General features: G+C 43.9%; 1 long non-coding RNA gene across 3 annotated transcripts in view; it reads left to right on the top strand.

Annotated features, from left to right (window-relative positions):
- The first annotated feature begins 12428 nt into the window (after nucleotides 1-12428).
- Gm12496 overlaps nucleotides 12429-12904 on the top strand; it is a 55411-nt gene continuing 54935 nt past the window's right edge. For all 3 annotated transcript variants that reach the window (XR_881282.1, XR_390569.2, XR_390570.2), the window contains exon 1: nucleotides 12429-12834. This is a non-coding gene — a long non-coding RNA (predicted gene 12496). The remainder of the gene's footprint in view (nucleotides 12835-12904) is intronic.

Genomic DNA, 12904 nt, shown 5'->3' with positions numbered 1-12904 from the left:
TTGCTTTTTCTGATCAGAGAACTTTTGGATAGTCTCTAGCTTCTTGGTGGATATTTTCCACACCGAACACCACTCCTAACACATAGTGTAACTGAATGTGGGGGTTGTGAAACATTTGGCAAGAGTAAAAGGTTTCTGAATTCCAATTCAAATGTGTAATGAATCTGAGCCGTTCTTGGCAGCATTCATCCCTGTTGAGTTCTGAGACTTCACTGCTGCCCAGGTTGTGAACACACAACATGTGTGCTTTGCACTAAGCCTGTGGGAGTGCCCCGCGTGCTATGGAACGTTGCCTGACATACCTCAGCTTCAGGAAGAGACTATTGTATGATCAGGCTGCAGTGTTTGTACTGTACATACAGTGTCTCCTGCTTTCCTGGAAACGTAAAGATTGACTTATGGAAAAGGAAAAGATTCCTACTAGTTTGCCCTGATCATCCTCAGCACCTATAGATTAACATATCTTTGGAGTATACTGTGTTAGAATGTTGAATTTTTAAAATTGCTTTTTAAGTAGCTGACTTGAGTTCCGTTTAAAAAAATGATCTAATGAATTTTGGCCTTGAAATGGTCCTGAACGTACTTCTGCTGTCCTGCACTTTCTACACATTTATTTGAAACAATATTTTCTACATTGATTATAAAATCAAAATATTGATCAACTCTAACAAATGTTGAAGATGTCTTATGCCCTGCAGGATCAAATATTCAGACAAGATTTATTTATTTTCTGAGACAGGGTTTCTCTGTGTAACACTTGCTGTCCTGGAACTTGCTACGTTAAAACAGGTTGGCCTTGAACTCAGAGATCTGTCTGCCTCTGCCTCCCTAGTGCTGGGACTAAAAGCAGGCCCAACTTTAATGTTTTTCAGAAACACGAAACTTGGCTTTCATAATGGTCAAATCACACATATGCCAAAGAGCTGTTTTTAAAGATATATATTAGTTATGATAATGTTTCATTTCCCTACCTAGTTTATGCATATGTATACTTGGAGTCATGTAGAGAATTCTAGAGCAAAGGGAGACTGCTAGATTAAAAACTTAAGCAGCCATGGTACAATTGCCTTTGTGGAGAAGCCCAACCCCTAGCTTGGGCTCTCCAGGTAACAAAAAGTAAGCTAACAGCCTGGTGTCTCTGCCTTCACTGTTATTGTTCTCTCCTTCCTCCTCTTCTTCCTCTTCCACCTCTTCCTCTTCCTCCTCTTCTTCTTCTGTCAGCCATCTGTTTGCCTCTGCAAGGAGGCATGTTAGTGTCTCAGTGAATCTAAAAACTGTTGGGTCCTAACCTCTCTCATCCCCTCTCAAGGCAAAAGTGCAAAGGCAAGGGTAACTGAAGCATCTTACAGTCAGCTTTCAGTACACCCTGCTCCAGACGGCAAAAGCATCGAAAGTTCTTTGGTCATCATTATGTCATTATCCTAGCATGTGAGTGAAAGAGTGGGGCACAAAACTAACAGATCAGAAACAACTGCTGGCAAGGGGGCAGGCTAGATCTGTTCACATTCTCCCCCAAGGCTAACTAGGGCTGGCCCAGGCATACAAAGGTGAAGATGACCTATGGCTTACTAGCATACTAAACGTGCACACTCTTGGGTGGAGCCTTGCACCTTCAGGGATCCCAGTGCACCTGCTGGTTGAGCGTTTGAGGTTAAAGGCATGCTCTTTAACTTTTTTATGGGGGGGGGGTGAGTATCAGATGCACCAGTCAGGTGACGTTAATGATAACAACTTCCTTGAACTACCTTAAAGAACCAGAATGAAGAGCGAGGTCAAGCTGACCACACCTTGACTAAGATTGCTAATGATAAGGTCATCCCACCCCCACCCCAATTTTCCCTTTTATTGAAACCTCAAGCCCATGCCAGCATCTTGGAGATGGACTTGTGGTCACTGAGCCCCTTTATCTCTACTTCCCAGTTCTGCCACGCTCATTAAATCTTCTGTTCCTGCCTTTTATCTTTAACCTGGATATGTTATTGGCCAAGTCCAATCGCCTGTAATTTCTAGCCTTGAGGCTTCTGCCTCTGAACTCTAGTAACACTAACCACGTTACAATTGTCATCCAATGAATAAGGAAGCGGCTCTATTGCTCAGTCTTTCTGTGTTGACTAACTGGGAGGAGGTGAGCTGGAGGAGTAAACAAGGCAAGCCTCTACAATGTGTTAGGGATTTTCAGCACGAACACATGACCTTTGCAACTCTGTCCCTCTGGTCATTGCATCAAATGGAAACAAGAACTATTACCTATTCCCAGCACAAGTCCTAAAAAACACCTGGTGGAAAATATCAACTCTGGGCTGTTGTACAAGCAATATGCTTCACACCTAGGAGTCTGATGCAATTCGAGTTAATTTTAGTAAAAGGCATAAGATCTGTGTCTAGATTAATATTTTTTCATATGGGTATCCAATTATTTCAGCATCTTATTGAAAAGACAATCTCTTCTCCCTTAAAATGCTTACAGTCCTTTGTCAAAACTATGTTGACTGTATTTATTTGTTTGCTTATGTCTGGGCTCCTCATTCTGTCAGACTTTCTGTACATCCCTTTGCAAATGCCATGCTATGAGGTGGAAAGCAGATACAGTGCTGCGAAGAGATGCCCCACCGCAAGCATCTGCTTTGAGTTTGAAGACTCCTGGGTGGTCTTAGGGTGCATTTGTTGAGATGAGTTGATTTGGATTAACTTCTGCTGTATTTACTCAAATTCCAGGATCTTGTCTTTCAATCTAGGAAGCAGGATGGATGCCAGAACCCATCTGTTCCCACATCAGTTCACCTTTCTCTGAGAAGTTCTCAGTGTTACTGTGGGGGACTTGCTCTCATTTTTAGTCCCTGTGGGGACCCTGACCCTCAGTGGGGCTAGTTGTTCTAGACAATCTGTCTTTATAAGATACCCATAGACTCTTTCCCCTGAAGGCACACTGAAGAGTTTGGGGAAGTTGGCTTGCACCTTTTAGAAGCTGTGACTGAAACCAGCACATACAAAAGTAGAGCCGATGTGAATCTACTTTCTTGAAGTAGGCACTACTACTACAGAACGTTTTCGTTAAGAGGTGAACCCATGGGGCCAGCAACATGGCTCAGCAGTAAAGGTTAAGCCTGCCAAGTCTGAGAGCATGACTTTGTTCCTGGGACTCACATGGTAGACGGTCTGAATAGATTTCCACCAGCTGTCCTTTGACTTCTACACATATGCTGTGGCATGCCTGTGAACACACACACACACACACACACACACACACGCACAGACACACGCACACGCAGACACACACACACAGACACATACACATACACACAGACACACACACACACACAGACACACACGCACATGCACACGCACGCTCACGCGCAGGCACACACACACAATGTGCATTCTTTTGTTGTTGTTTTTAAGATGAACCTGTACTGTACTTGCACGGGTTGGCTTTTCTTTTAGTTGTTTTGTCTTCCTGAGGTATAGTTATCAGCCTGACACACCTGAAGAGAGGGAACCTCAATTGAGGAATTGCCTCCATCTGATTAGCCTGTGGGTATGACCGGAAGGCACTTTTATTGATTGTTAATTGATGTAGGTTCAGTCCACTATGATCAGGCAGTACCACCGCTAGGCCAGTGAGCTCCAGCTGTGTAAGAAAGATAGCAGAGAGACGGCTTAGCCCTTCAGAGCACTGGATGCTTTTGAAGAGAACTAGTGTTAAGTCCCAGCACCATGTGGCCACTCACTATCAGTAACTCTTATCCCTAGGGATCTGATACTCTCCTCTAGTCTCCAAGGGCACTGGGTTCATATGTAGTGTACATACATACATATATACAGGCAAAATACTCAAAGCGATAGAATAATTTTGCATAAAAGAAAGAAAGGTGCGTCTGGAAGCAAGCTGCTAAGTTGTGTGTCTCCTGTCCACTTCAGCTCCTGCATCCAGGTTTCTGCCTTGAGTACCTCCCTTGGTTTCCCTTGATAATGGACTATTTATAACCTGAAGTCGGATGAATGCTTTCCTCCCCTAAGTTGCTTTTGGTCAGTGTTTCATCATAGCAACAGAAAGCAAACCGGAAAATGTAGTCATAAGGGTCCTAATTTGCATAAGGACATTTCTCTTCTCACTTCTCCTTTATGAACTTAAACAAAAAAAAAAAAAAAAAAGACAGAGTACAGATAGCCACCTAGGCAACAGGAAGGCCGAGTGGTGGATCCTTTCCAGCCTCCACTCTGCTACCAGATGGAACTTGGGCTAGGAAAGAAATTGTCTATACATAATATAATAGAGATGCCCATGGCCTGTGGTTTTCCATACAAATACCTTCCCATCTATTTACCGTACTTTTTTTTAAATTTTTAATATTTTTTATTACTTATTTTCCTCAATTACATTTCCAATGCTATCCCAAAAGTCACCCATACCCTCCCCCCCACTTCCCTACCCACCCATTCCCATTTTTTTTGGCCCTGGCATTCCCCTGTACTGGGGCATATAAAGTTTGTGTGTCCAATGGGCCTCTCTTTCCAGTGATGGCCGACTAGGCCATCTTTTGATACATATGCAGCTAGAGTCAAGAGCTCCGGGGTACTGGTTAGTTCATAATGTTTTTCCACCTACGTACTTTTTTTTTTTAAATCACATTTGGACCACTGTTGGTTGCCTTTTCTGGATAAACTGATAACATATATAATTTTAAGTCAATAGTGTTTTGCCTACATATTTGTCTGTGCACCATGTAAGTGTCTAGTACTTCTGGATGCCAGAAGAGAGCACTGGATTTTCCAGGGCAGGGCTGGAGTTACAAATGGTGGCAAGTTGCCATGTAGGCTTTTTGAATCAAACCTAGGTCCTCTGGATGAGCAGTTAGTGCTCTTAAGTGATGAATCATCTCTTCAACCATATATATATATATATATATATATATATATATATATATATATATATATATATATTGTGTGTGTGTATGTATTCATGTATGTGCAGGTGTTATGCATGTGTATGGAGGGGAAGCCAACCACTGGTGGTGTTCTTAGGGTGCTAACCACTTTTTTTTTCTTTTTAGACAGGGTCTGTCACTGACCTTGAACTTGCCAAGTAGGCTAGGATGGTTGGTCTGTGGAATGAAACGGGAGTGCACCGGTAGAATCCAATCCTTAGCTCTAGGATTGAATGTGTGTGACACTACCCCTGGCATTTCTATGTGGGTTCTGGGAACAAACTCAGGTCCTCATGCTCACAAGGTAAACACTATACTGACTGAGCCATCTTCCCACCCCCCATATGCATTTTAGAGCTGCATTATGCAATGTGTTAGCTCCTCCCCCCATAACCACTCTAAAATAAAAGAGGAAATCCAGCTCTCTTCACACTCGTTGCATTTCAAGCTTACACTAGCTACCGTCACAGCTACTTTGTTAGACATGGCAGAAAACGATCTTTTTCATCATTACTAATCTTCAAGACAACATTGCTCTAGAGACCTTCATGTCTGTGCTCAAAATTAGAGCAAAAAGGCTTGATATAATCTTTCCTTTCAACCATGGTAAGTTAGGACAAGTAGACAAATAACAAGCAGTGGGCTGCCAGTCACTTGTATTTATTTTGCTTTGCTGTGAATGCTATCCAAGGTAAACGACTTGAAAGGAAGAATTATTTTGGCTCATGGTTTTCAGAGGTTTCCGTCATCTGTGGTCATTTGTCCTGTTGCTTTGGGCTTGTGATGGCAGAATAGCATGGCTGGGGGCCACATGACAGAGGAGGTCTGTTTGCCTCTTGGCAGCCAGAAAGGATGAGGGAGAGAGTGAGAGAGAGAGGGAGACAGAGAGAGAGAGAGAGAGAGAGAGAGAGAGAGAGAGAGAAACAGAGAGAGAGACAGAAACAAAAAATAGTGAGAGAAACAGAGAGAGAAACAGAGAGAGAGAGACAGAGAGACAGAGAAAGAGACAGAGACAGAGAGGGTGAGTTTGGGTCCCAGTATATGCTTCAAGGTTCAAGGGCACACCCCTACTACTTCTTCCCACTATTTCCTATCAGCTCCCAATAGTCCCATCAGCTTGAAGACAAGCCTTTAACAAACATGCTTTCTGGGAACATTTGAGATCTAAGCTCCTGTAATCACAGCCCCCTAAAGGCAGAGGCAATGGGATCAAGAGTTCAAATCTGCAGATACTTGGCAAATTCAACACCAGCCTGGACTGCAGGAGACCCTGGGCTATGGAAGACCCTGTGTCAATTTCCTCCCTCCACCCGTGACAGAAGATCAAAGCATAAGATCATCTATTCATTCCATTCTGTCTCAGCTCTGTGGTGGAACTGAGAGCCTAGCTACTCAGCTCGGGGATGGGTAAATCTGAAACTCATCTGTTAGTGAGGGGTGATTAACTGGCGTTACATGGAGCCCCTTGAGCATATTATATAAGTAAATATAAAATATGCATTTCTCTACCCTGTTCTGCTCTTCCCTGCGAATACAGGCTTCTTGGGATTTACAGAGCACGGTGATTCATTCTCAGACTGGTGATTCATTAAGTAGGCATTTCTCAATGACAGCCTCCCAGATCATCAGTCTTCAAGCAGGAGCTATTTTCCTAGGTCTCTAGACCTATTTCCTTTTCAGCTTAAAACACTCTGAGAAAAAGATCTAAACATTTCAGTTCTTTCAGGAAGTCAGCTCTCTGGCTGGAAATCTGTAGCAGATTTTCAAATTGGGAAATGATAACTATGGTGTGAAATGAAAACTTATTTTTATTGGACAGAGCATACAAATGAAAGATTATATTGTCACCTAAATACCACAAGTGAGTTATTTTCCTGGGGGTGGGGAATGGGGGGGCAGGCAACAACTGTGTGCTTTGCTTTGCTGTATGTCAAATGAAACAGGAAAACAGTAAAAAAGATAAACAGATAATACACAGGACCCAGAGTGACAATTTCTTTTGGGATTGACATAAATAGCAAATATATCCCCATCCACTTGTGTGAAATAACTGGGAGGAAACCCCCTACCCCCTCACACACACAATTTTCACAAAATTGGAAAAGGAGAAAGGGGATGGGTTTATCTCTAGTGCTCCCTTGTCAGGCAGGTAATTTTGTATCAGGGGGTAGCCATGGCGACCACAAAAGTTACTCATGCAACTAACAACGCAACTAATGATGCCCACAATTACTTAATTGCAGGCAGGCTTAACGGCTTTTGCCATTTTTGGAGGATGCTTGCGGCTAATTGTGGCTGCGAGTGGGTAAGTACAGGTGCAGTCAGGTGTGTTCCTAATTTTTACATTTGTGCTGACAGCGGGAGAATAAACGATCCTATCTAAAGTACGGTGTTACAGGAGGAGGGTTAAAATTAGTTCTTGTAAGCCCAGAGATGGTGGAACAGCCCCAAACAGGAAAACAAACACAAGCCACTTTGTGTTTAAGCACAGGTTGGCATCAGCAGTGACTTCACAGCCCCAGGGACATCTGTGCTTCCCCTCCTTTCTGCCCAGCTTCTCTTGAATTCCTGCTCATGTCTCTTCCACTGAAAGGGGACTTCTGCACTTCACCTTACACAACTCCTATCCCACCTTGAAACAAATATAATTTTGCATGACTATTCAATACTGCCTATATTTGAAATGCTTTTGTTTTTAATTATGATACATATATGTTCAAGAATACTTTAATACACTCCACAGGACAATTAGGTAGCTCTAGAAGTTCTCTCACTGGTAATTGAAACCCCAAAGATGGCTATAAAACATTTTAAAATCTTTATCACACTCCTCTATGAGGGTTTCAGCCAGTAGGAGAAATGTTAGAGATAGATTGTTTAAGATTTAAAATGTTTTATTTTATGTGTAGGTGTGTGTTGTCTGCATCTATATTGTGAACCACATATATTTGCATGCCGTAACTGCAGAGGCCAGAAGTAGGTGTTGGATCTCTTGTCCTGGAGTTATAGATGGTTGTAAGCTGGGAATTGAACTCAGGTCCTCTGCAAGAGTCCAGTGATCCTAACTACTGAGCCATCTCTCCAGTCCTTAGAGAGATGGATGGCATCTGTTGAATGGCAAAGATGTGACTGTTTCAAGACATGGCTGGTGTACTGACTGGTTTTGTATGTCAACTTGACACAGGCTGGAGTTATCACAGAGAAAGGAGCTTCATTTAGGGAAATGCCTCCACGAGATCCAGCTGTAAGGCATTTTCTCAATTAGTGATCAAGGGGGAAAGGCCCCTTGTGGGTGGTACCATCCCTGGGCTGGTAGTCTTGGGTTCTATAAGAAAGCAAGCTGAGCAAGCCAGTGGAAGCCAGCCAGTAAGAAACATTCCTCCATGGCCTCTGCATCAGCTCCTGCTTCCTGACCTGCTTGAGTTCCAGTCCTGACTTCCTTTGATGATGAATAGCAACATGGAAGTGTAAGCTGAATAAACCCTTTCCTCCCCAAATTGCTTCTTGGTCATGATGTTTGTGCAGGTATAGACACCCTGACTAAGACAGCTGGCTAGAAAGGTTGATGCTCCACTTTTCTTGCATGGGGGCTGGGGGGGTGGGGAAAGCATACTAATCTAACAAGCTCACAGGTCAGCCTTGATAGGAAAGCTCTTGTTCTCCTCTGTTCAACAGAGACTATGACTTGACCCTGTAGAAAGTGGGCTGATCCTACATTACCCTTGTAAAATCCTTAGACACTCTTTAGAAGGCCTTTTCTGTCACTTATAGTGTCCAAGGTAGAGAACGTGCCTGCCTTCTCCAATGCCTCCAGAGCCAGATGTGGGACAGTTATGGTTCCATATGACTAGGGAACTTTTGTAGCTTTGCCTGATTTTTGTGAGGAACCCACCTGATATGGAAGTTCTAACACACCAAATGTGTGTCCCAACGTACTTTTTAACCCCTGGACACTACTGATATTTATCCTACAAACTGGGCAGTGGGTGAGTGGCCAATTCAGCTTCAGTCAGTTCAGAACATCTTGATTGTCCCATGAAAGCACGACAGGTTCTCTTTATATATATATGAATGAATGAGTGTTCTAACTTCATGTATATCTGCACACTAGAAGAGGAATCAGATCCCATTACAGATGGTTGAGAGCCACCATATTTTGCTGGAAATTGAACTCAGGACTTCTGGAAGAACAGCCAATGTTCTTAACCTCTGAGCCATCTCTCAAGCCCTGATAGGGTGATTTATAAACAACTCAATTTTTTTTTGCACAGGATTCTGGAGGTGGGAAGTTCAAGATAAAGGCCAAAAGATATGGTATCTGGTAAAATATTCTACTTCTTTCTTTTTCTTTCCCTTTTTCTTTTCTTATTCTTTCTTTCCTTTTCTTTCTTTCTTTTTCTTTCTTTTCTTCTCTCTCTCTCTCTCTCTCTCTCTCTCTCTCTCTCTCTCTTTCTTTCTTTTTCTTTTAGCTTTTTGAGACAGGGTTTCTCTGTGTAGTCCTGGCTGTCCTGGAGCTCACTCTGTAGACCAGGCTGGCCTCAAACTCAGAAATCCGCCTGCCTCTGCCTCCCAAGTGCTGGGATTAAAGGCATTTGCCACCACAGCCCGGCTACTTCTTTCTTTTTTTAAGGGTTTTTTTGTTTCTGTTTTTTTTTTTTAACATTAATTTGAAGTGTGTGTGTTGTGTGTGTGTACATACAACTTTCAGATTAAATTTTCTTCATCCCCTATATGGGCTCAAGGGATCAAATTCAGAGCTTCAGGTTTGGCAGCAAGCCTCTTTTTCCCACAGAGCCATCTGACTGGCTCCCAGGTACTTACTTCTTAAATGATGCCTTCTTGCTGCTGAGTGCTTAAATGCAGAAGGACCAAGCAAGCGTCAAGGCCCTCCCCATTTTTTGGTGAGTCAGGGTCTCAGCTGGCTCAGGCTGGCTTTGATCTTGTGATGTATCTGAGGGTGATCGTGAGCTTCTTTCATCTTGCTTCAATCTCCTGAATTCTGGGATGAATGATGTGCATCACCAGGCCTGGTGTTATGTGATGCTGGTGAATCAAATGCAGGGCTGTATGTTAGACAATTACTCTACCATGTGAGCTGTAGCCCGAGCCCTCAAACGACTCTTAGAAAGACATCACTCACATTTATGAGCGCAAAGCTCTCATGACCTATTCCTCCCAAAGACCCAAAGTATTAAAACGACCCATGATGATGATGACGACTACAATGACGATGATGATGATGTATGTACCAGCATGTGTGCACATGTATGTGTACAAGTGGGTATGCATGTGCCACTTTGCACTTGGAGGTTAGAGGATGACTTTGGGGAGTCCAGTTCGCCTTTCACCTTGTTAAGGCTGAGTCTCTATTTCTGCTGAACTCTATATTCCAGACTAGCTGGCCTGTGAGCTTTTGGGCAATTTTCCCATCTCTGCCTCCCATCTCTCATAGGACTACTGGGATTACAGATGCGCGCTGCTGCCTGTGGCCTTTTGCAAATGAGTTCAGGGACTGTTCTTGGCTTGCTAGAAGGATGTTTTTACCCACTGTAGCATCTCTTCCCAGGTCCCATCCTACCAATCAATGCCACCACATTGGGGATCAAGTTTCTATGCATGAATACTGGGAGGAGACACAAAACACAGACTACAGTGAGAAGATACAAAGGAAATATATAATATAGGTGTCACTTCATGGAGAAGCAGAAGCATATTCTAGAAATTGCAAACTGCCTTTATTCCTTCAGGTACTCACCTTTTGCCTCTGACCTCTGACCTCTGACCTCTGACCTCTGACGCAGTGAATCTTTTCCCAAGTGCTGCATATCACCGTTTCCTGGTGAGATATGCTGACTTATGTTCAAACTATTCAGTATTTCACAAATAGTAATATATAATTCATTATGTGTGTTAGACAGCGTTCTGGGCATTGCGGTGATTCGGTGAGTTGAACTGGATAGATGCTCAGCCGAGGAATGACTTCCTATGAAGAAGCCTTATGCTCTCATTGTCCATACATCGTTAGAGGCCTGAGGTACAAGATTTATCCACAGTCCAGGGACAGGACTTCAAGGACCTGCAAGTAATGAGGTAGAGAAAGTGTTGGTCACCAGAACCCTCTGAGGGCCAGAGCTCTATTTCATTAGATGAAATACTTTAACATGACATTGGGGTAAAAGGTGAAGTCCCAAAGGCCTTCTCCATCATGACAGCACGTCTGCTAAATTGCTGTGCATGAGGAGGAGAGGGATTCTAATGGCTGAAGAGGCAGTAACGCAGAGAAATGGAAGAGGGAGAGACCAACCATATGCTACAGCAGGATGGTGACTGTTGCACAGTGTAACCCTTCATAGTAGAGCTATGACAAAATACGCTGAAACAATTAACTGTTTTCAGGGTGTGTCTTGTGGATATTGCTGAAGAGACTGAATTTGGTATCTGGACTAAAGCTGAACATGTCAGTGTTTCCCTCTCCCTCTTCTCCCTTTCCTTTCTCTCACCTTTTATTCCCTCCTCCTCTCCTCCAATATTCAAGTATCCCACACAGTAGCAGAGAACACCGTGGGAGGCATAGGAATGTGTAAGAGTATTCTATAACACTGTGACTGGCAGGATGAGGGTACCAGTATGCTTGAAGAGATGGGTGCAGTGCCCAGGCTTGGCAGCTGTGACTCAGACCATGGTTAAACAATGAAAGTAAAACAATGTACAAAGGCAAGATGACAAAGCTACAAGGATTGTTCAAAGCCCTAGCAAATAATCAGCACCCGGAGTGTTTTCCTGCATTGTGCGATGTGAGTGGGCAGAAGCGAGAGGGCTGAGCATTTCCCAGAGTTCACGATGTGCCTGGCCCAGTTTTGGGGATTCCAAAGAGATGAAGATGTTGCCCCACACGCTGAGGCAGAGAATGTTCGAATACAGAAACAAACTACAGCTGGGAAGCTTCTTGGAGGAAATGGTACCTGATATGTACTTCAGAAGATGCAAGGAGTTGCAGAGATGTTAGAAAGCCTGCTGGGCAGAGGAGTAAATCAGCAGAGGAGAAGGGTTAAGATCGGAAGGGGAATGATGTGGGAAGCCGCCCTCACATTCGCCGTTACAAGATGGCGCTGACATCCTGTGTTGTAAGTGGTAAACAAATAATCTGCACATGTGCCAAGGGTAGTTCTCCACTCCATGTGCTCTGCCTTCCCCGTGACGACAACTCGGCCGATGGGCTACAGCCAATCAGGGAGTGACACGTCCTAGGCGGAGGATAATTCTCCTTAAAAAGGGACGGGGTTTCGCCATTCTCTCTCTTGCTCTCTTGTGCTCTGGCTCCTAAAGATGTAAGCAATAAAGCGCTTGCACTCTTGCTCTCTTGCTCTCTTGCACTCTTGCTCTTGCTCTCTTGCTCTCTGGCTCCTAAAGATGTAAGCAATAAAGCTCTTGCTCTTGCACTCTTGCACTCTTGCTCTCTTGCTCTCTGGCTCCTGAAGATGTAAGCAATAAAGCTTTTGCCGCAGAAGATTCCGGTTTGTTGCGTCTTTCCTGGCCGGTCGCGAACGCGTGTAAGAGATTGAAGCAGAGCAAATGTTAACTACTTGAGTCTGGACTTCACTTGACGGGACTGGGAAACTAAGGGATAATTTGAAGCTGGTGAAAGTTATGAAAATTATTTTCTGGCTTGAAGACCTCCCTGAGGGTTGGGTTCGGCAGGTAAAACTTGCTGGGCAAGCCCGATGACCTCGATCTGATCTCTGTAACCGGTGGAAAAGCCAGATGCCGCGGTACATATCTGTAATGGCAGCACTCTTACGGTGAGATGCAAGGCGAAGACAAAGAATAATCTGGAAGGAGTGAGTGGGCCAGCTTGCCTGTGTACCCAAGAGGGCAGAAACACGAGAAGCTGTGGCTCAGTGAGGTGAAGGTGAGAATAAACCCCCCACCCCCCAACTGTCTTCTGATCTACACTTGTGCTATGTGGTATACACCCACGC

This window comes from Mus musculus, chromosome 4, assembly GCF_000001635.26.
Source record: "Mus musculus strain C57BL/6J chromosome 4, GRCm38.p6 C57BL/6J".
NCBI classification, from domain to species: Eukaryota; Metazoa; Chordata; class Mammalia; order Rodentia; family Muridae; genus Mus; species Mus musculus.
The sequence above is the reverse complement of the archived record's forward strand: the minus strand, read 5'-3'. Positions and strand labels throughout refer to the sequence as shown.